Source organism: Ornithorhynchus anatinus, chromosome 7 (assembly GCF_004115215.2).
Source record: "Ornithorhynchus anatinus isolate Pmale09 chromosome 7, mOrnAna1.pri.v4, whole genome shotgun sequence".
Classification (NCBI taxonomy): Eukaryota; Metazoa; Chordata; class Mammalia; order Monotremata; family Ornithorhynchidae; genus Ornithorhynchus; species Ornithorhynchus anatinus.
Genome location: NC_041734.1, coordinates 13,757,184 through 13,781,939, shown reverse-complemented (window position 1 = coordinate 13,781,939; position 24,756 = coordinate 13,757,184). Strand labels below are relative to the sequence as shown.

General features: G+C 42.1%; 1 protein-coding gene and 1 long non-coding RNA gene across 5 annotated transcripts in view; one reads left to right on the top strand and one right to left on the bottom strand.

Moving 5' to 3' along the window:
* Positions 1-24,756, top strand: part of SPIDR (scaffold protein involved in DNA repair) — a 318,346-nt gene that overhangs the window by 122,972 nt on the left and 170,618 nt on the right. The gene's annotated exons all lie outside the window — the stretch shown is intronic.
* LOC114813139 lies at positions 11,801-23,085 on the bottom strand. The gene is made up of 2 exons (XR_003760752.2): positions 22,862-23,085; positions 11,801-12,540 (listed from the first exon to the last, which is right to left on the bottom strand). It is a non-coding gene; the product is annotated as an uncharacterized LOC114813139 (long non-coding RNA).

The following is a 24,756-nucleotide window of genomic DNA, read 5'->3' as shown; positions in this document are numbered from 1 at the left end:
TCCTACAAAATGAGCTACCTATTAATATCTCCTTCCCATCCCTGAGGGGGCATCTCGTTTAGGAAGTATTTTGATACCCTTCACAGCTCCACAGCTTGTGATATATACAGATATATGCAGTAGATATATATCTTTATACCCTACTAATTCCTCTAGCTGTAATTTATTGTAATGCCTTTCTCCACCTGTAGACTGTAATCTCCTTGTTGACAGGATTGCAGCTACCAACTCCGTTGTATTGCACTTTTTCAAGCACTTAGTACTGGGCTCTGCACAGAGTAGACACTCAATAAAAACGATTGATTGTCAGGTTGGCACATCCATATATTGCCAAGACAGGTTGATAAGAAAAGGCAAAGGGTTAGAATAAAGAAGTCATAAATACAGGCCTGCAAAGGGGAAATGGAGAGCTTCTTCTTTGGAGATGGCATGCTCTGGGTTTAGGAAAAGAAGGGAGAGAGGGTTACCATCATTCATTGAGTATCTATTGCTGGCAGCAGCTGGGAGAGTGCAGTAGAATTAAGAGAGTCAGTCTCAGGTGCCTTCTTACCTTCCTCTTTCTTGTCTTCCTTCCACCCCTTTTTTTCCTGCAGGTAAATGTGGGAATTTGTTTGTTAGCAATAAATACTCTGTGACAAATAGAAGCGGCAGTTTGTACCTCTCTCCACCAGCCTTGCTAGGAGTTAAGGTAGTTAAGGCATAAAGGCCAGCTTGAGGCATTTGACCATTCCCAAGCCAGGGAAAAAATTTGCCACGTGGCCTTTCCTGAGTGATGCCATTATGTTACACTGCACGCTGGGCATGCTACAAGAGATATTGATGTCATAAAACAGTCTGCTAAACCCTAGAGGGTTCCGGGGGGTGGGGGGAATCGGGCTCCCCTGCTTGCTTCAGAGCCATTGCCTTCCCCACCTGTCTGTTAACTTCTGCGACTCACAAGGACCTTAATACTAATCCCTGCTCTGCCACTGGTCTGCTATGTGGTCTTGGGCAAGTCACTTCACTTCTCTTGGCCTCGGTTACCTCATCTGTAAAATGGGGATTAAGACTGTGAACCCCATGTGGGACATGGATTGTGTCCACCCTGATTAGCTTGTGTCTACCCCGGTGCTTAGTATGGTGTTTGGCATGTAGCGCTTAAAAAATACCATTTAAAAAAAAAAATCAAACCAAAGTGGAGGAAGGCTGGGTGGTTTCACACTGCTACTGCTGCCGCCCTCTGATGATGCACCCAAACCATTTAGTTCCCTTCAGTGATTGCAAATCAAAGTCCTTTGAGAATCTTGGGGAAATTGTGTCATGGCCACCTGGGCGACTCATTGGAATCTGCAGTTGACCTCAGCGATTAATGTCTGCAGCATAACATGATTGAGACCAACACTTATCGGAATGCTTTTTTATCCTCTAGGAGGGAAGCAATCATAAGCAAGATGCTGCATGGATTTCTAAGCAAATGAGTCTAAGTAACACTAAAACTGAGGAAAAGTTTCCAGTCACCTTCTTCGATGGGGTGAGGGGAGCTTTAATGAAGTTAGAGGTGCCACTCATGTGGAGGAATACTTTGAACTGTAAAAGGTCAGGGATCAGTGACCTACAGTTAATATTATTTTGGATCCCTGCAGAGTAGGAGGTTGCTGGAGTCCTGTCTTGGTAAATCTGCTGAAGAACTTTACTGTTTAAATGATAAACATTTAGTTAAATATTAATCATTATAAAAATGAATGGAATGCTTCAAACGCAATGCAACCTTCCAGTTGGTCCGTTTGTGGTCCTTATCTCAAAGAAAGAAGATTGCAAATGTAAACAGAAAAGAGTTTCACTGCCAGAAAGAGGAGCTGCCGGCAGCCTGTAGCCTCCCTAGGGGTGAACCCTAGCAGCAGAGATACTAACCATTGGTTGACTCATCTATTTTACTCTTTCTCTCCAGGAGCCAAGAAAGGGCTGGAGAAGGGACTCTGAGATGTAGGTGTTATGCCACCCTCCATGAACTGTTCCCTCCTTACCTTTCTTCTCTTTTTCACACTTGCATATATTGGCTCTCTACATTAGAAGCAAACCTAAAACTTTGGTAACTCTCTTTCCAAACGCAAAGTATTCCTTCACCTGCTTTTTCTCCTCATATACCCCTAATCCTTTTCCCTTTTTCCCTTTCTCATCTCCCTTCTGATTCCAACTCCTTCCTTTGCCTTTCCTATCATCAAGGGTAACTGTTCTCTATCACCGTGGATGGCACGACCATCCTTCCCGTCCCGCAGGCCCGCAATCTCGACGTCATCCTTGACTCGTCCCTCTCGTTCACCCCACACATTCTATCCGTCACCAAGACCTGCCGGTTTCACCTCTACAATATCGCCAAGATCCGCCCTTTCCTCTCCACCCAAACGGCTACCTTACTATTACGGGCTCTTGTTATATCCCGGCTAGACTACTGTGTCAGCCTTCTCTCTGACCTCCCTTCCTCCTCTCTCGCCCCACTCCGGTCTATTCTTCACTCCGCTGCCCGGCTCATCTTCCTGCAGAAACGATCTGGACATGTCACTCCCCTTCTTAAACAACTCCAGTGGTTGCCTATCGACCTCCGCTCCAAACAAAAACTCCTCACTCTAGGCTTCAAGGCTCTCCATCACCTTGCCCCTTCCTACCTCTCCTCCCTTCTCTCTTTCTACCGCCCACCCCGCACGCTCCGCTCCTCTGCCGCCCACCTCCTCACCGTCCCTCGGTCTCGCCTATCCCGCCGTCGACCCCTGGGTCACGTCCTCCCGCGGTCCTGGAACGCCCTCCCTCCTCACCTCCGCCAAACTGATTCTCTTTCCCTCTTCAAAACCTTACTTAAAAATCACCTCCTCCAAGAGGCGTTCCCAGACTGAGCTCCTCTTCCCCCTCTACTCCCTCTGCCATCCCCCCTTTACCTCTCCGCAGCTTAAGCCTCATTTTCCCCTTTTCCCTCTGCTCCTCCACCTCTCCCTTCCCATCCCCACAGCACTGTACTTGTCCGCTCAACTGTATATATTTTCGTTACCCTATTTATTTTGTTAATGAATTGTACATCGCCTTGATTCTATTTAGTTGCCATTGTTTTTACGAGATGTTCTTCCCCTTGACGCTGTTTAGTGCCATCGTTCTTGTCTGTCCGTCTCCCCCGATTAGACTGTAAGCCCGTCAAACGGCAGGGACTGTCTCTGTCTGTTGCCGACTTGTTCATCCCAAGCGCTTAGTACAGTGCTCTGCACATAGTAAGCGCTCAATAAATACTATTGAATGAATGAATGAATGCAGCTACTTTCTTCACCTCTGCCTACCTTGCTGTACCCTTCAGTCCTCTTGCTTCTCTGCTCCCGATTTCTTCACATCCCTAGTGAGGCTCCAAATGGAGAATTAAAGTATGTGGGAACTGCTTCTTTTATGAAAAGGTTCTTCTTAACAAGCACAATATTGGAGCAAAATGGAAAATAGCTGCTGATTTGCTAAATGCTTCAGTTGTTCATTTTTACATCAGACATAGCCATTTTCCCAGTTTATAAAATGTCTCAATGTTTATAGCAGAATAATCCTTGACTGTCAAACAAGGGTTCCATTTTCCTTTCCTTCCCCTATGCAGGAAGAAATTGGAAGATTTGAAAGACAGAAATCATAACTGCAAATTTTGTTGTGTCAATCACTGGTAATATTTATTGAGCACTTGCTGTGTACAGGGTGCTTGGAAGAGCATTGTATTCTCTCAGATACTTAGTACTGTGCTCAGCACATAATCAGAGCTCGGTAAAAACTATTTAGGTGATTGGTTGGGCTGTGGTCCTTGGTAGAATAGAGCCGACTTGAAGTGATGTGTAGGAATTTGCATTGCAGTTTATTATACTTTAAATTGGAACTTTGAATTAGGTGACTGTTGGCTTGTTCAGTTTCAGCAGCAGGCTTACATGAATACAAACTGGTCTCATAGCTGCTCAGAGGCCACTTGCCCTCAGAACAATTCTGACGTGTGTGTGTGTGTGTGTGTGTGTGTGCATGTATCGAGATGGTGAAAATAGTAACATTGCTAACAACTGTTATTTCTGAGGGCCTCTCTGAACATTGGGCCAACTGACCTGAAGGAGGAAGCTGGAGAGAATGCTCATTAGCTTGACCTGCTCACCCTGTGGAGGTAGATTCTTAGTGTCATGTAGAAAAAGTCTCATTTAGTCACCCTTCGAGGATGTTTGATCTAGTTAATGCTTTGGAGAAGAGGGGGCAGTTCAAAGGTTCCCCCTCTTCTCCAAAGCATTAACTAGATCAAACATCCTGCGGGAGAATTTCTAATTTCCGCCCGGTATCTATAAACCTTGAAAAAGCTGATTTGTCTCTAAAGAGTGAGCTTCACAGCAGTCCAAGAATCAGGCCCAGCAGCTCATTATTTTTTTTTTTTTACTTCAGTCTTGTTAAGTGAGTCAGTATGATTATCATTCCCATTTTACAGATGAAGATACAGGGGCACAGGGTAATTTAAAGGCAGCTGACTTGCTCCAGGCCACAAGTCGGTCGGTGACCGGGTCAAATAAGCCCTTGAACCAGTCTGACTCCCCAGTCTCTGCGGCCTCGTGCCGCCTCTTGTTGAAATGCACTTGTATGAACAGGAAGTGCAAAGGACACAGAGAACTTTGAGAAGAATTTTGGTTTTCTCAAAGCTGAAGGACACTCGCGACCATTACTTTAACCAATTTTTTGGAGGGAAACTTCAGCCTAGAGGAGCAACTCTAGCTGTCAAAACCAGTTCTCTCCTATTTCTGGGGAAGGGGGAGTCAAGAGAAGACCAAGAGCTCAGGAAATTGAAGAAATTCCTTGTTCTATGGCAGCAACTAGCAACACCACTGCTGGATAGAAATTTAATTCAAGTTATTAATCAACTTTGGTCTTCTCTTCACCGCAGACCAGTCCAGACCTCTTTAGACACTGCCAACCTGGAAGGCAGACTGGGTGGCACTCCACAGCGGGTTATCAAGACCAGAGTTCATGTATCAGCTGGTAACGGGCACCACAAGAGCGGGAGGGTAGGCACCTTCCAACCACCCCCTCATTAGCCTTCTTCCTTCCCCACTCCTCCGCACTCCTCACACCTTGAGTGGTTTCCAAGACTCATCATCCTGAGGAATGAGACACAGCACTGGGGGTTATGGGGCCAAGTTGCTGCCTCACGTTTAGTTTGTTTCGAACTGTAGGAAATGCAGAAGGAACGTGTAGGTAAGAAAGGGCGAGCTGACTCATAAACTAAGGTGAGGCAACTTTGAGGACAGAGGGTGTTCTTGAGTTGATGCAGGGATGATAATTTGAAAATTCAATGGAGTTAGCACTCACTACTGGTACAGTACTTGTGTCAAGCAGGCATGGAACTGAATTGAGACAAACGACCCTTTGTGGGAGAAATGGACTAAAAATGAGAGGATAAAATAAAATGTTCTTGAGGGAAGGTATAACCATAATAATGATAATGGTATTTAACGCAGACTATATGCTAAAGTCTGGGATAGATATAAGGTAATCAGAGCGGAACAGAGATCCTCTTCCACTCAGGGCTCTCTGTTTAAGAAAAGGGGAGAGTGGGTATTTTATCCCTATTTTCCTGATGTGGAACCCAGGGCACAGGAAGTTAAATGACTTGTCCAAGGTCCCACAGCAGTAGCGTTTAGTGGAAGGGAGCACAGACCTGAGAGTCAGAGATCCTGGGTTCTAATCCCGGCTCTGTCGCTTGCATGCTGTGTGACCTTGGGCAAGTCACTTAAATTCTCAGTGCCTCTGTTTCCTCAACTGTAAAATGGGGGTTCAGTACCTTTTCTCCCGCCACCCTAGACTGTGAGCTCCATATGGAACAGGGACTGTGTCCCACCTAATTAACTTGTACTTACCCCAGAATTTAGAAGTGACACAGAGTAAGTGCTTAACAAATATTACTTAAAAAAAAAAAAAAGGTGGCAGAGCAAGGGATTAGAACCTGGGTCTTCTACGCCCTAATCCCATGTGTTTTCCTCTAGATCACATTCAACCATCAGGTAGGTTACTTTCAGGATGCCAGAGAGGGCTGAAACAGCTAGACTGTTGCTGCTTGTGGGCAGGGAACTTGTTTACCAACCCTGTATTATTATTGTATTCTCCTAAACATGTAGCACATGCACAAAGTAAACGCTCAATAAATGCCACTGATTGATTGAGTTTGAGTTTGAAGGAGGAAAGAAAAGCTTCAGAGGCTGCATGAACATGGCCATTTCCCTCAACGGTTACTTGAAGCCGATGAAAACCTTTAGCAAATTAGGGATAAACGAATTCTCGTTTCGGTCTTCAATGATTGAGATTATTAGCAACACATCTACCTGTGTAGAACTGCAGGAATTAAGGTTTTCACTTTGATAGACCAACACTGTTGAAATTTCCCACTCTAACAAACTAATTTTCTCCCCAAGCGTTAGTTGGTTGCCTTCCTCTCAACGGAAACTGGGGGCTGTTCAGAGGATGACTCAGGGAGCCCAGAAATCTAAGTTGCACCATTCCAGTCTCCTAAGAAATTCTACCTCTGGAGATGGAGCCACAGTGCTAGACTAGTAGTTAAAGAGCTGCTCCCAAACATTTATATTAGAGAACAATTTCCGTGTGTGAAAATGGAGCACCGGATGTTGTTCGTAACTTATCAGATCTTGTGTGTTGATTTCTAAGGTTTTCTATCTAGGCAAGGGAGTTTGTCTCCAGGGCTCACTTCCTTTATCATAAGGACTCTCTCCTGGCCTTTTGGAAAGGGTTGGAAAACGGGACAGGAATGTGTTTCACAGCAGAATGAGTGTTTGAATTGTGGGTGAGCTCTCCCCTCCCGACCCATTTAAGCATTTAGTGCTTAAGTATTTAGTACAGTGCTTTGTACACAGTAAGTGCTCAATAAATACAGTTAAATACGATTGAATTTAGTCCCTTTTACCCCCATTGCACCTCAGTTTTTGATTTTTAAAAGAATTAGATTGTTTAGGAAAATGTCCCTGCTCTGTGACTTTGGGTAAGTCACTTAACTTTGTTGTGCTTCAGCCTCATCTGTAAAATGGGAATGAAATGTTCCTCCCTCTGATTTAGTCTGTGAGCTCCTTGTGGGATTGGGTCCAACCTGATTACTTTGTATCTGCCCTAGCACTCAGTACAGTGCCAGGCACTTAGTAAGCACTTAGCAAGTACCGTTAAAAGAAACTAACGTGCCAACTTTGAGTCTGGGCCGCCTACTTCTCTCATAGCTAATGCGAAAACCTTTTCGCCCATTTCCAGCCCATTTTCAGCCCTATTATGTGGGGCTTCTCCTGCTCTGGTTTGGCCTCCCTAGGTTTGCAGGGCAGGGATGTTGGTTGGGAGATTTGGGACCCAGGAGGGGAGAGTAACAGCCTGTTTCTTTCCCCTAGCTTACCTTGATGTTCCTTTTCTACTGCATCTGGTACAGGTAGAGGCTGGTCTGTTCCAAGAAAGGGGATAGTTTTTGCCTCTGGGTTGTGCAGAAGCATTCCTCACTACATAGAAGTTATTTCAGTGAGCACGGGCTTGGGAGTCAGAGGGCATGGGTTCTAATCCCGCCTCTGCCACTGGCCTGCTGTGTGACCTTGAGCAAGTCATTTAACTTCTCTGTGCCTCAGTTACCTCATCTGTAAAATGGGGATTAAAAGTTTGAGCCCCACGTGGGACAACCTGATTACCCTGTATCTACCCCAGTGCTCAGAACAGTGCTTGGCACAGAGTAAGCACTTAACAAATACCATTATTATTTATATTAGAAGCTTGCACTAGATTGTCAACTCCTAAAAGGCAGGGATCATGTCTACCAACTCTAAGGTACTCTCCCAAGCACTTAATACAGTGGTCTGCACACGGTAAGCACTCAACTTCTATTGATTCTAAAGGAATCTTTACAAAAGACTAAGCTACTATATGCTGAGCCTAGGGGATTTCAATACTTGGATTGTTTTCTGAGAACACACTCATAACAAGGAATACAAAGGATTATGGACCATGTTGCAGAGTGAATAAAATGTTCAGGTCTAACTAGTCCTAAGTGACAGTTTCTATATTAACCTGCACCTGGAAATCTTTACCCCAAAAAAAAAAAAATACTTGTTAATAGATAATGTAAGCTTAATACCCAATGCTGAATTCTACTGCCCAGAGAGCACACAATGTTGCTAAGATAGAGAAAGAGGTAGAAAAACCATATCAAGATGACCAGAATGTCCTTTGGGAAATTGATTGGGTGTGTCTCGAACTTGTAATTGAACTAAAGACCAAGTAAATCGATCAGTCGGTTGCATTTATTGAATGCTTATTGTGTGCAGAGCACTGTATTATGAGCTTGGGAGAGTACAATATAGCAGAGTTGGTAGACCCATAAAAAAGCTTACAGTCTAGAAAGGGAGACAGACTTTGAAATAAATTATGAATATGTCCATAAGGGCTGCAGGGCCAAGTGTGAGGCAAGAGAAATTGTAGTGTCTAAATTTCCCTGTGGCTGTGAGACCTAGGTTTGCTAAGACCTAGGTGAGACTAATGTCTCCGTGGTTCCTTAGGCAGTTGCATCAGTTTCACAAGTGTATGTGTGTGTGTGTGTGTGTGTGTGTGTGTATATGTGTATATATATATATATAACATATGTGTGTGTATATATATAATAATAATAATAATGGTATTTGTTAAGTGCTTACTATGTGCAGAGCACTGTTCTAAGCGCAGGGGTAGATATAGGGTAATCAGGTTGTCCCACGTGAGGCTCACAGTTAATCCCCATTTTACAGATGAGGTAACTGAGGCACAGAGAAGTTAAATGACTTGCCTAAGGTCACACAGCTGACAAGTGGCAGAGTCGGGAGTCGAACTCATGACCTCTGACTCCGAAGCCCAGGCTCTTTCCCCTGAGCCACTGCTTCGTGTGTGTGTGTGTGTGTGTGTGTGTGTGTGTGTGTGTGTATATCATACTCAAGAGTAGATGGCAAGAAGACATCACCTCTGGACTGTAAGCTCACAGTGGACAGGAACGTGTCTACCAACTCATTTGTACTGGGCTCTCCCAAATGCTTGGTACAGTGTTCTGCACACAGTAAGCACTTAATAAATGGGGAAGCAGCGTGGCTCAGTGGAAAGAGCCTGGGCTTCGGAGTCTGAGGTCATGAGTTCGACTCCCGGCTCTGCCACTTGTCAGCTGTGTGACTGTGGGCAAGTCACTTAACTTCTCTGGGCCTCAGTTACCTCATCTGTAAAATGGGGATTAACTGTGAGCCTCACGTGGGACACCTGATTACCCTGTATCTACCCCAGCGCTTAGAACAGTGCTCTGCACATAGTAAGCGCTTAACAAATACCAACATTATTATAAATGCCATTGATGATGATGATAAGATCACAAGCTTAGAGGTCCTGGAACACAGTCAGTTTGATGATGATGATGAGAAGATGGGGTCTGGTGGGGAATAACAGATGGGCTCTTGTCTTGAGACTTAAGGACCGAGAACTGGCATCAAGATAACTGATTGTAAGCTCGTCTCTTGTCTGTGAGCTCGTTGTGGGCAGGGAATATGTCTGTTTATTGTTCTATCATACTGTCCCAAGTGCTTACTCCAGTGCTTTGCACACAGTAAAAGCTCAGTAAGTACAATCGAATGAATTATAGCATTAGCTGTTTGCACTGTGCCACTGCATGGTCTCTTCCTTCCTTCACCTCCCCCTCCTCCATTTCTTAGACAGGCCAGTAAGGCAGTAAAAGACATGGAGGTACTTGAAGTGGTAGCATTAGCATTTCTTGAGCACCATATTAAGCGCTTGGGAAATGCATAATAATGAAGTGACGTATTCTCTGCCCGCAAGAGTCTTGGACTCTGAGTGAAATAAGCAAGTTTGCAAATAGAGTGGGCAAAATAATAAATTGAGCGGGCATATATACACAGAGTGCTGAGGAGGGTGTAAGCCCGGTGTGGGTGGGGATTGTTTCTCTCCATTGCTGAACTGTACTTTCCAAGCGCTTACTAAAGTGCTCTGCATACAGTAAACGCTCAATACATACAATTGTGTGAGTGAATAAGTAGGTTGATAAATAGAGAAGCAGCATGGCTCAGTGGAAAGAGCACAGGCTGGGCAGTCAGAGGTCATGGGTTCAAATCCTGACTCCGCCCCTTGTCAGCTGTGTGACTATGGGCAAGTCACTTCACATTTCTGTGCCTCAGTTACCTCATTTGTAAAATGGACATTATGACTGTGAGCCCCACATGGGACAACCTGATCACCTTGCATCTTCCCTAGCGCTTAGAACAGTGCTTTGCACATATAAAGTGCTTCACAAATGCCATCATCATTATTATTATTAAATATCATAGTTGGCTGTAGGGGTGATGTAGCTTAGGGTGCTAGGAAATCAAATGGGGAAAGCTTGTTGGAGGAGGGGGAATTTTAGGGGACGTTTAAATTAGTGGGGGAGTCACAAAGAGACCAGATTGGGGGCTTACCTTGTTTGCTGCCCTCCTTTGTCATAATATTAGGGAATTGTGAGAAAGGAGAGCAGAGGAAACTTTGCTAGGATGAACTAAGTTCTCAAATAATAAGGCATAGGTATATGTGGGTTGGGAGCCAACGAGGTGTATGCATTTTTATTAGGATTCTCATTTGTATATTCAATTAATTATGATGTTTCATCCTGATATACTTGAAATGCTTCCTGTTTCTAGCCTCCCACACACACGCTATTTATAAATTATTTTGTTTGGGTCTCCCCCATTAGATAGTGATTTAAAGCCCTATACTAAAGTATGTCTCGCTTCCGTTATACTCTCCCACACACTTGGTTCAGTGTTTCACACTCAGGCCTTCAATAAATACCACTGATTGATTATGACCGTTAGAGAGTGGCTTATAGAGCAACATCTGAAGAAAGATGATGGTAGTAAGAGGCAGATTTGGAAAATGCATTGAGCGTTAGAAATAGCAAATGGAGTAGCAGGGCTAGGGCAATCTCGATGTGCTCAAAATGTAGAAGGGATTATCATTCTCTCATTTTCACAGGCAATAATCTCTAGTACCCAAAGAGAACTATTTCCCAAAGGTGCAACATCCATGTGAAAATTCAATAAAGATGCCTCCTCTTCTAGTTCCATCTTGAATTTGCTGTAATGTAGAGTGTGTTTTCCAGAGCAAAATTTGCTTAGTTCTTTTCCCAGGAAAATATTCTCTAGCACATATGTATTGATCTTTTCTCTTGGAAACTTTGATAAAAATTCCAATTCCTTGAATTTCTCTAAACTGCACCAAGATTGAAGGTGAGAAGTGAAGATTTTGGGCCTGCTTTTAAAATAATCTCAGGAGTTTCGGCAAAGTTGCTTCATTCTTAGTTTTAACAGAATGTGATTCTTTCATTTAGAAGCCCCAGAATTGACAGTTGGTGGTTGGTCCCTGTGTACCTTCTTGCACAGGTAATTTCTGTACATAGTCAATTCTTGATCATTCAAGAGTTTAGTATCCCCACTCCGCCACTTGTCAGTTGAGTGACTTTGGGCAAGTCACTTAACTTCCCTGGGCCTCAGTTACTTCATCTGTAAAATGAGGATTAAGACTGTGAGCTCCACGTGGGACAACATGATAACCTTGTGTCTACCCTTACCCCAGCGCTTAGAAAAGTGCTTGCCACATAGAAAGCGCTTAACAAATTCCATCATCATCATTATTATTATTGAGTTTATGGATTATCTCAGACCTATATTTGGCTTTCTTTTTTCTTCTGTCAGCCATTTAGCTTGTCTGCATCTTTACTAAATGATAGGCTGGAAAAAAGGGATGAAAGTTGAGTAAGTTTATTTTGCCAGATGTTGACAGTACGAGTGAGTTTGAAGGGGAAAGAGCTCGAAATCCTCAGCAGAAATGAGATTTGGAGAATTATCGTTGAATTCCACATTCTTTCTGACCCCGTTGGCCCAGATAATTGGAAAACCCTTTTGGTTTCAAAAAGAGTTTGTGATTAAACAGTCCCAAAGTGAGATAATTAAGGGATTTGTTAAGCACTTCCTAAGTGTCAAGCACATACAAGGTAATTATGTCAGATACAGTATCTTTCCCACATGGAGATCACAGTCCACGGGGGAGGGAGAGCAGGTACACCCCATTTTACAATTGAGGAAAATGAGGCACAGAGAAGTTATTGTATGTGCCCCAGGTCACCCAGCCGGCAAGTGGCAGAGCTGGGATTAGAACCCAGGTCCCCCAACTCCGAGGCCCAGTCTCTGAAGGCTAAACTGCTTCTCGAATCTCTTTAGAGACTGAAACATGACTGCTAAATGCTGTCTTCTAACCAGTCCTCTGCTCTAAGTGTCGTGAACAGACTCCTGATAGCAGTTATAACGTAATTAAGATCCAGGGGCCTCAGCGATTCCCATCTGTGTAGCAGTCTAAAAGGAACCTGGGAAACAAGGGCCACACCACGACTGAGAGAGCCTCATGAATAGCAGTTGGGTAAGCCATCGTCACTCTCCAGAAAAGTTCATTCCTTTATTTAGAACCAGAGCCTCAGGCTTTATGTTCCTGTAAGGGAAGAAAAAAAGATTTTGAAAATTAGAGAAGGTCATGTCAAGATGTGTGACAGTTTTCCCAGGTGATCATTTCGCTTCTTGCATAAGGACAGCTGCCTGGGCTTGTCTGCACTTTTAGAAAGAATCCCTTCAAGAAAAAATTCCACCGGAAAAATAAAAGCAAAAATTCAACGGCATCTTGAACCACCCTAATCAAGACTTCAAAAAGTTATGCACTAGATTCATCTTTTTTTTTTAATATGTGGTAATGGGAGATAGGAACAATTTAAATAAATGAACTCCATACAGTGTTGATTCAAATTCTATTTTAATCCAAGCTATACATTTGTGCCCCTGATCCCCATCTAAAACTTCTACCATCACTACTACCTGTGGTAGGTGATTTGCATTTTCTTTCCTTGCCCAGCCTCTAGAGATGCCACACAGTGGGAGCAGATGCAACATAGGCAGTGTGTCTAGAGAAAGATTTAAATAGCCACATTTCCCACAATGTGTGTTTTCACGAACTTTGGAGAGGACTCCATTGCAAAATTATGAAACTCTCTTCCAACAAGACGATGTGAGGGCTGAAGAAACAGCTTTGTACACGTGTGCAGGGTAGGTCAATTGTTGCCACTGAGCACTTCCTATGTGCAGAGCCTTGTACTAAACACTTGGGAGAGTACAAAATGTCATAGTTGGTAGAAGCGATACATGTCACATGGAGCATACAGTCTAGCGGGGTAGACAGAAGATGATGGAAACTGTAAAGAGTCCCTCCTTTTCTGTCTTGGCTGACTTATTTCAACCTCAATTAAGATCATTGCTGAACTGCACTTTTAGGATTAATGATGTTCCTATAGGAGTGAAATGAGTTTTTGAGTGGCTAGATACTCTCTGCAAGCTGTGCTGCATTTCCGTAACTTCACTGACCTTTGTAAACAGACCATAGGAGAAGGGACAGTAGGTGACCTTTAGACTGTGGATGTTAAAGTGAGGACCGGCGGTGTAGTTCATTCAACAATCAGACAGTCTCCTGGATTTGGATGTCTTTTTTTTCACAGGATTATCGGGATTTTAGAGTGTTCACGGTGCATCTCTCTTTAGAAACATTTTCAAAGGGGAAGAAGGGGCCATTAGCAAGTTGTTTATAATTAAAACCTTGCCTTTTCCCCTTGGCTGGAAAGACAAGGTGAGGTTTGTTCAATTATCCTCACATAGCAGAATAAAGTAATGTTAGAATAAGGTTGGCATTAATTTTTTGAGAAAAATAGGTGTTAAAACACTATAACCTGGAAAGATGAACTTTTATTGTGGAGAAAGCAGTAGTCAGCTATCAGTATGGGCATTGGGAGGAAGTGCTGAAGCAGAGCAATACAAAAAATGAATGGCTGCTCCCCTTTCAGTCTGGCTCTGACTCCTTTCAATCTCACACATACAATATCATTTTGCAAGAAATTTGGTCCCTGGTGAGGGGATTTGGGGAAAATCAGGTTCTTTAGCATTTGGAAATACAAGAAGATCTTTCAAAACGATGTAACATCTAAAGATTTGACTGAGGGAGAATTTTTAAAAATATTAGTTTAGCACTTACTACTTTCCAGGCACTCTAATAAACACCGGGATAGATGCATGTTCATTAGGTTGGAAAAGTCCATGTCCCACATGGAACTCAAAGTCTTAATCCCCATTTTACAGATGAGGTAACTGAGGCAAAGAAAAGTGAAGTGACTTGGCCACGGTCACACAGCAGACAAGTGGCAGACTCACGATTAGAACCCAAGTCCTCTGACTCCCAGGCCTGCACTCAATCCACTAGGTCACGCTGGTCTCACAGAGTGGGAGAAAGGGGAGAGTATGGAAGGCAGATTGTGCCAAACTTGATATGTGCACTATTTTCTCTCTACTCTCACCTCTTCCTTTCCCTCAGTTTAGTCAAGCTGATTGGGAATTGTGAAAGTCAGTCTTTCTGGTCTGAAATTGGAATTTGAAAATATAAGGAGGTCAAATTCACTTTGTTCTCAAAATTGATATTCTTTGATTGCTATAGCAGTTGTATTGAGCAAAAGAGGGTCAAATCAGAGGAGAATATTTGATTGTCAAACGAACTACTCTTCCTATCCCCACTGCCAGGTCTGTAACACCTTCAGTGTAAAGGCCACCTGGTAATACTTACTGAACATCCACTGGGTGAGAAGCACTGTACTATGCACAGGGGAAAGTACAACAGAAGCAAGGCACGCAGCAGACATATTTACAAATAGTGTGCACAGGAGGACGTAACAGGAAGTAGTTTAAGTATATCAGGGTGAAATCAAGTAATTGAATAAACAAAGAAAATCCAAATAAAAGTATACGTACACACTTAGGTCTGAGGCCTTCTCTGCTAATAATCTTCTTTCACATTCCACAAATAATTTCAACGTTTCACTCAAGTTGAATTTCATATTTTATATTATTTCAGGAAATGATATTGATGTCACTGTCTTCTGGTTCCAAACATGAAACTGGCTAGGATCGTATCTCTTATCAGTAGGTGGTATTTATTGAGGTCTTGCTGTGTGCAGAACACTGTACTAAGTGCTCGAAGTGCTTTTACATATGTAAGTCTATTAAAGTGCATGTGAAAAGGACCAAGAAGATAATAACCGTGGTATTGGTTAAGCACTTATTGTGTGCTAAGCACTGTTTTCAGTGCTGGGGTAGATACAAACTAATAAGGTTGGACACGGTCCCTGTCTCATATGGGGCTCACTGTCTTAATCCCCATTTTACAGATGAGGTAACTGAGACATAGACAAGTGAAGTGACATACCCAAGATCACACAGCAGATATGTGTCAGAGCTGGGATTAGAACCCACGTCCTCTGACTCATGGGCCCGTGCTTTTTCCACTAGGCCACGCTGCTTCTCTAAGATAAGAAAAACTATTGACTTTGTTCATGGCCTTTCATCTGAAAAGTGGAAGAGCCAACTCTCCTTAGCTGGAGGGATAAAGAACTTTAAATGTAAGCCTTTGGCATCCTTGGTAGGGCCATTTCAAGAGGTTCAACTGGGCCATCCCCAGAATAGGGTGAGCGGCTGTTTTTACGTAATTTTTTTTTAGAGCTGCTGCTATCCTATTGAAAAAGGATTGTGGACAGGGATTGTGTTTACCAGCTTTATGGTTTTGTGCTCTCAAGTGCTTAGTACAGTGCTCTGCACAGAATAGTGCCATTGAATGATTGCTGTTCCTTTAGAGTTCTACAGCAGATTTGGGGAGGCAGAGATTAAAGGAAGGAGGTAGGTGGTCCCCAAGGAGAAGACAGTCTTCATCTTATTCTCTCTTGGGAGAGCTTTACCCAATTGCTCTGGCCCCTAAAGTAATGGTCTCCTCCCAAGTCTCACCTCTTCGTGAGATTTTTGAAAAGCCATCACATTGCCTTCTTCCCCATCTATCCCACCTCAGTGTCGAGTGACCCAATGCCCAATTCTCCAGATTCACATCCAACCCATTACCAGGGCTGTCAGGCGCTGTCAGGCTTCCTTAACTTTGTCCCACCACATTGTCCCGTCTAACTATACCTACTCCATTCATCTCCTTTCCAACATCAAAACTAAGTCGAGCACCAGCTTGTCTCTGGAGCCGAGATTCCCCGAGTTCACCCAGAAATATGAATTGCCCTAAATACCCAACAATAAATGCTCTCAAAAGTAGGTATGGAACTCTTCTGGGGATTCTGCCTGATTCCTTTCAGGCAATTAGTTTGACTGCTGGCCTGCGTTGGGACTTGAGACTCGGTTGAACTTTCTTGTGGCCTGCCAGGCTATTACCTGAGCAGATCCTAGCCCAAAGTGGTCGGGACCTTTTGGATTCAAAGGATGAGTCATTTTTCACATAGGGGGCCACACAGGTAGAAATAAGAGGAAACTTTACCTCTTTTAGTTACCTTGTTCCACCTTCTTCTTGTCCCAAATTAAAAATGAAATGAAGGTAGTAGGTGGTTTTTTTCCAGTGTATTTCCCAAGGTAAGAAGTAGTATCTGATTCATCTACTACTTTCTCACAAATGCCACCCAGAACATAGTTTTGTGACTAAACGAAAATGTTACACGTTAGATATGCCTAAACTTGTTTGTTGTTCGGTAGGTGAAATATTTGACCAGAACGAGTATGTTCCAATTTAATAATCCTTCAGAAAAAGCTGTTCTAAATCCCAAGATGTAATAATGTGTACTTTTTTCTTTTTTTTGAAAATGAAATGTCTGTACTTGAAACTTTCCAGCTCTTACAAGTGAGGAAATTCCAAGCATTCTGCTGTGACAGATAGTGTTAGTGAGTAGATGGTCAGTGACGTCAAATGTGGGAATGGTGAACAGCTTTGTTCATGTAAACTAAAAATGTTCAATCTTGGATAAACTGTGCTAGCAACAGAGATATCCATGATATATGGGCAGCTTTGCATGGGCTCTCATATGCATCCAGCCTAGTTCTAAATTCCAAATTTTATTTCATGAGCAGTGGAAAGAGCAAGGAACTGGCACTAACCCATGTGTGAGAATCTGGTTCATCCAGGCACGAAACAAAGGAGCAATTGGAGTTTGCCTTTTTTGATTGATGCCTTGCTCCTTTCTTGTTAGTGATTTATGCATTTAGGATTTGTAAAATGCTAAATTTGTTTTAAAAAAAAAAAGTGATCCCTTCCCTTGTAAAATCCCACTGTTCTTATTTAACTGCACATTTTTTAATAGTCGTTTGTACTCGATTTCCAAAACCTCCATTCATTCAATCATTCATTTATTGAGCACTTACTGTGTGCAGAGCACCCTGTGACAGGGCCATCTCCATCAACCCCACCTGCAATCATTCAATTAATGGTATTTATTGATCATTGCTGTGTGCAGAGCACTCTATCAACAGTTCGGGAAAGTACTTTTTTTTTTTACTGTGAGCTTGTGTGCAGGGAATGTCACCATTTATTGTTGTATTATACTTTCCTAAGCGCTTAGTATAGTGCCCTGCACACAGTAAGCATTTAGTATGATTGAATGAATTCATTCATTCATTGTTGTACTGTACTCTTCCAAGCACTTAGTACCAAACTCAGCACAAAGTAAGGAATAAATAATCACCCTAATGGCCTGGCCAGCCTTAATACCAGAGGGTGACATAGGTTCAGGGGAGACTCTGACCCCCACCAAATACTGACTTGTACAGATTCACAGATTGCACCCTGATCATTGGTAAGGGAAATTAATGAGTGGAGAAGAGAGTGACTGTATGGTGGACCTTATTCCAAACAGGAAAGACTGTTTGGAGGAAGGTTTGAAGGTCTGGAGGGACTTGGTTTAGAGTGAGAAAATAGATAAATTCTTCTAGGCAGCTTCTGTATGGCTAAGAAGTCACAAAGCGGAAAGATAGACAAAGAAATTAGGGGAATGGCAGGGAAAGTCAGCAGGGTTGGACTTGGATGAATTTTAGGATCAAGAGTTGAGTTTTGAACAGAAGGAAAAAAGGTATTTGAGAAGGGTCGTGATAGTGTCCAAGTGGGAAACAATTTTAGCAGGTATTTCTAGGACTGCTGCTAAGTAAATACCACTGATCGACTGTAGGGAGAGAGTGGTGGAGGAGAAGCTAACGAAAGAAGAATCCAATAATCCAGGCTAAATTTGTCTAGACCCTACTGGAATAGATGGATGCAGTAAATATTGTGGAGAAAGAAGCAACAGCTCATTTCATCTGAGAAGTAGAGTTTAGAAAGGAGTTAGAGATGACTCTCTGGCTTTGACGAACATATACGAAGCAGCACAGCTTTGTTGATAGAGTAAGAGTCTGGGAGTCAGGAGGACCCAAGTTCTAATCCCAGCTCTGCCTCTTGTCTGCTGTGTAACCTTGGGCAAGTCACTTCACTTCTCTATGCCTCAGGTACCTCATCTGTAAAATGGGGATTAAGACTGTGAGTCCCATGTAGGACAGGAAGTGCGTCCAACCTCATTAGCCTGTGTCTACCCCAGTACTTAAAACAGTGCTTGGCACGTAGTAAGCGCTTAGCAAGTACCATTATTATTGTTAATAAGAAACTTAATCATTGACATTCTTAATGTAAGATTGGTCACAGTACTCTGGGGCCAGGCAGGGCCAGCGCAAAAACCAAACCTTGTTGGGTCAGATCAGGACTGGGACCCCAAGATCATTCCAGTTTAAGAGTTTCAGTCTAGAGTATCACAGTATCTCAGCAAGGGGAGCTATCGGGTATGGGTGGTATTTGCTGTTGGCATGACAATTCCCAGCAGCATATTCAACTAAAAAGCACCGAGGTGCCATGATGCCATGCAAAAGTAAGTTCAGACTGACTTGGGGTTTGTCTTGAGTTTGTGTTAATCTGAACTTCTGACCTAGAGGCCGAACTTTGCATTCTTCTCAAGAGTCATGTAGCTGAGATTTGCTGCTATTGAAGCATTTTGGTTATATCAGATCCTGACTCATATAGTCAGACATGTTTAGATGGAAGTCAGTTATTTAAATTGGACCGTGATGTGGTGCAGTGAAGGTGCAAAATGGGGGCTATTTGGATGAATGTTATTCATAAACAAGGGGATCTCCATTTTCTGCTTCTAATATCAGAGGCCTACGTGAATCAGGTTTGGGTGTTTGACAGTTTTTTCCACGTAGGAATTATAAAAGTAAGACGACTAAAGGAAAAAAAAGATTGTCTTCTGACCAAGAAGCTGGAGCAATGTGCTGTTAATTTTCATATTAATAATAATTGTGCTATTTTGTAAGCATTTACTATGAAGCAGTGTGGCTGGGGAAGCAACGTGGCTCAGTGGAAAGAGCCTGGGCTTCGGAGTCAGAGGTCATGGGTTTGACTCCCGGCTCTGCCACTTGTCAGCTGTGTGACTGTGGGCAAGTCACTTAACTTCTCTGTGCCTCAATGAACTCATCTGTAAAATGGGGATTAACTGTGAGCCTCATGTGGGACAACCTGATTACCCTGTATCTACCCCAGCGCTTAGAACAGTTCTCTGCATATAGTAAGCGCTTAACAAATATCAACATTATTATTATTATGTGTCGGGCACTGTACTAAGCACTGGATAGAAGATAATCAAGTCAGATAGAGTCTCTGTTCCATATGGGGTTCCCAGTCAAATAGAGAGGGTGAACAGGTATTGAATCCCCATTTTTTTTTCTTTACCAAAGCGGAAACTGAGACCCAGGATAGTTAAGAGACTTGACCAAGGTCACACAGCAGGCAAGTGATAGGATTAGAACTCACAGCTTCCTACTCCCAGGCCTGTGCGTTTTCCTTTCATATACCCATTACGTGTGCCTGTTTTAGCCAACTGAGAAAATAGGCCAATCAAGAGGAGCTGCCCAAACCAGGTAGAGTATTCTCAGAAGGCTTTCAGATTAAAGTCTTAATTATTAATGAGGAAGAGAAATCCAAAGAAAGAGTAATAATGAAATAGAACAAACTATTCATTTACTTTGTACCATCTTTTATGCACAGGGAAACGGGGCATGGTTAAACAAACATACAAGTAAAACATAGTTTTGAAAGGTTAAAAACGAGATGAAATTAAGGGTCTAATTTACAATGGTTATTAATAATTTATGATAAAAGAAAAACATCTAAAGTGGTTGCATGTCAAAGAATTATATGTTGCCACCTTAGAGAAGAAAGATGGCCAAGACTTATATTTAAAGGTTAGAAGGGAAAAAAGTGTGAGTGAATGAGAATACTTTTCAGGGGGAAAAAAAGAAAGGTGGAATGGATGAAATCATCCCTAATCCATTAAGGCATGATGGGAAAGATGGATTCACAAAAGTGTCATGTTGCATTAAAGGTTAATTCCTGGGAATTTCTTGTCTCCCATTCTCTACATTTAGTAATAATAATAATAATGTTGGTATTTATTAAGTGCTTACTATGTGCCGAGCACTGTTCTAAGCGCTGGGGTAGACACAAGGGAATCAGGTTGTCCCACGTGGGGCTCACAGTCTCAATCCCCATTTTACAGATTAGGTAACTGAGGCACAGAGAAGTTAAGTGACTTGCCCAGTCACACAGCTGACAAGTGGCAGAGCCGGGATTTGAACTCATGACCTCTGACTCCAAAGCCCGTGCTCTTTCCACTGAGCCACACTCTGCCCACAGGATATGCTCAAGAAATACCATTCATTGATTGGGATGTTTTAGAATAACATCAATATAGGGAACATTTGTATATTTCTCATGTAGAGAGAACATATGTGTACATAATTCATACATGCTTCTTGAGGGCAGAGATCATGTCTACTCACTGTGTTATGCTGTGCTCTGCATGAAGCACTCAGTAAATACCACTGATTGATATAACAGTTTAAAAATTGATGACTATTTTGAGAATGCCAAGTTTTTGAATATCACAATATTTGAGCCCCATATTTGAATGCTTCCCAAGTGTGTTCATAACTGGAGAAAGTTATTTAGAAATTTTTCTCACTTAATTGTTTCACAGTGCCATTGTGGATCTAATTTTTAGGCACTGATATAACCTACCATTCTCTGGAGAGTGTAAGTTTACATACCTAATTAGGGAAAAACACTCATCAAATATAGGATCAAGCAACATCCTAATTTTGTTTACCTAACCGGTTCTCCATATATGTTTGATGATTCTTGCTGTGTAAATGCTCATTGCTTTGAATATGTGGATTGTGTTTATTTTGTTTGCTTCCTCTTATTCCTTTTTCCATTATTAAGGTACAAATTACTAATCCTGGGTTCTCTCAAATGAGACTGGATGCCCCCTACCTATATGGATTATTATAAATTTGAGGCTATGCTTTGTAGTAACTCTAATTTCTAAGTACAAGTCCCAAAGAAACGAGAAGTGTAAGCCACCTCTTCTTGATTATTTTCAGTGGGAATTTAGAGGTTTCCTTCTATTTTCTGGAATAATAATAATAGTATTTGTTAAGAGCCTACTAGGTCCAAGCACCTGGGTAGATGCAACCACATTGGGAATTTTAAAGGTTTTTTGATTGGGGTGTTTGGAAGCATTTTAGTTTTAACTTCTACTACTTAAATATGTAATACATCAGTGTTACTGCAATATCTCAACTGCTTCTGTTGTTTCTGATTCCCTTCAAATCATGTCCACTGTTTCAGTAAAAGTGAAAATTACAAATATTAGTAGCTGCTACCTTACTTAATTCAGTGAAATACTATGAGAATGTGAATTGCACTGTTTTGGGGGATATTTCTGTAGGTGAGGAGAATTCAGCATTACTTCCCTTCTGAGAAGACAAAGTTAACCAAATTTTTCCTAGTGATTATAAGGTTGAACCAAATTGAACTATTCATTTCTGTTCCATTTTAATTGACCCTAAAATAGCTCTTAGGGTGGGCAGTTCTTGAGCACATTTTTTTCCTCACATAGATTTCCATTTGACTGAGGTTTCATTCTGGAGAATGAAAGGAGTTCATTTAAAAACATCAAATCTGTAGGCTTTATTTCCTAGAACTTTATACAGCTGTTTTCTCACTGGTTCCTAAATTTAATGTTCTAATGCTTAAGAGAGAAGAGGTGAGAGAGAGAAATTGCAAAACTAAAATACTCATTTTAGTTTCATTTCAGGAAGTAGAAAAAAGGGCAAAAATCAACCAGAGATGAATGAATTTCTTTGGTTCAAAGGCCCTTCCAAATGACTTATTATAAGTTATTCATTTTTGTCTTATTCACACACTTCTTTTCCCCCTTTTCCCCTAACCCTCTCAAGTCCCTCTTACCCCTCCACTGTCCCCTCTGCTGACCCAAAGTAATAACCTAATTTCCAATGATTTCTAGGCATGTGACTAGGAAGAAATTAGAGAACTTAAATAACTTTCTTTCAAACCAAGTCTTTGTTAAAGGTGACTAGTAGTGGATGGGGGGTGTGTGTGTGTGTGTGTGTGTGTCTGTGTGTTTCTGTGTCTGTGTCTGTCCTGTTTTGTAGCTTTGCAGTGGCAGAGGTATAATATTTTCAGTATGTCTAGTATCCGTTGCTCTTGGTTGAACTGCTTGTATATATATCTGGTTGAAATTTCACTAAACAGGTAAATTTGAAGGTGTCCTGTGAAATCTGGACATATACATACACTTATCTATGTATAGGAGAAGAGCAACCATTTTCTTTAACATACATATCTCTTCCTTTTAGACCACTTATAAGGTTTAGAAAATGCCTATGCATAATGATTTTTATCCCCTGATTCTGTGCTCGAACTTTTCCTGGTATCTGAAGCAATTACTTTCCTTACTATCTCTTTGCTCCAAGCTACTTTCCTAAAGGGGTCTAAGAAAGTGAAATGAACAGCAGTTACTCACCCTATGGTATTTCCTTCTTATTTTCTCTCTCATTTCTTCCTCAGGGAGCTAATTTACGTGTTAAGTCTTTGCAGTTTTTGTCCATCCTACAAGCGGGCCTCCCTCTAAGCAGCCGTTAAGTATCTAGAAAATGGAAATAGCTCCTAATCTGAGGGAGTGGAGGAAGGCTGGTCGTTGAGATGGCACACCCCTTGGGGATCCTCTTTCTCTTCCCGTCCAATACAGTCTGAATTCCCTGACATGTAGGGTGTGTAGCACAAGACTCGTCGTCATTTTATTTGAGCTTTTGCCTAAGAGTTGAACCCTGGCCAAAATCTTTTGTTGTATTTATGTTCTTTCCAATGTGTTGCAACTGTTGAATTTAAAATAATGTGCTTTGGGGCAAAATGCTTGATACTTTGAAATACAAGTTTAACAAAACTGAGTCCAGCATCCAGTTGAAGTCGCCTCTGGAGGGCCAACTGACAGTGAGGAGCAAGGAGACATTTTTATGAGGTGAAAGCCTTAATGAAACTGTGTGCAGTACTTGAATTAAGAGACCTGCACATGAAAAGTTAAAGAAGAAAAAGTTCAGTTGGAACCATCTCTCAGCTTTCTCATTAGCTGTACTCATTAAGTAGAGATCTGAGTAAGTGCTCAGTAGATTTGATCAGTGTAGACATCCAAAATAGACTATTCAGACCTTGAAGTTGCACCTTTTTTCACTAGCCAGATTTTGAGGATTTAATTACCAATGTTTTTTCTCATTTTTCTACTTGCTTGTGTGGGCACAGCAAAGTATAGAATTGGCCAATCAATAAATCAATCACTTGTATTTATTAAGCATTTACTATGTGCAGGGCACTGTACTAAACACTTGGGAGAGTACAATACAACAGAGTTGGCAGACACATTCTCTACCCAAAGCAGGCTTTACAGTCTAGAAGGCGAGATATACATTAATACAAATAAATTATTTATAATATATAATTAAAAGACATGCATTTAAGTGCTGTGGGGTTGAGGAAGGGACAAAGGTCACAGATCCAAGGGCGTAAACAACTTGGAAGGGAGAAGGAACCGGGAAAAAGAAAGCCTTATCAGGAAAGGAAGGCCTCTTGGAGGATATGTGGCCTTAATAAAGCTTTGAAGGTGGGGAGAATGGTGGTCTGGTATATATGGATGAGGAGGGAATTCCAGGCTAAGGAGAGGATGTGGGAAAGGGTCGGTGGCAAGATAGATGAGATTGGAGTACAGTGAGTAAGCTGGCACTAGAGGAGCGGTGTGTGTGGACTGGACTATAGATTGGTGAGGTAGGAGGGGGCAAGGTGATTGAGTGCTTTAAAACCAATAGTAAGGAGTTTTTGTTTGATGCGGAGGTAGATGGGTAACAACTGGAGGTTCTTGTAGTAATTATTATTTTTGTATTTAAGTGCTTACTATTTGTCAGGCACTGTACTAGGCACTGGGGTGGATACAAACAAATCAGGATAGACACAGTCCCTGTCCCACATGGGGCTCACATTCTCGATTCCCATTTAACAAATGATGTAACTGAGACACAGAGAGGAAGTAGTGGATAGAGGACAGGTCTGAGAGTCAGAAGGTCTTGGGTTCTAATCCAGGTTCTGCCACATTTCTGCTGTGTGACCTTGAGTAAGTCACTTCACTTCTCTGTCTCAGTTACCTCATCTGTAAAATGGGATTTGAGACTGTGAGCCCCACATGGGACCGGGACTGTGTCCAGTTTGATTTGCATGTATCGACCCCAGCGCTTAGTACAGTGCTTGGCACGTAGTAAGAGCTTAACAAATATCATCATCATTATTATTATCATTAAGTGAAGTGACTTGCCCAAGGTCACATAGCAGACACGTGGTGGATCTGGGATTAGAACCCATGACCTTCTGACTTCC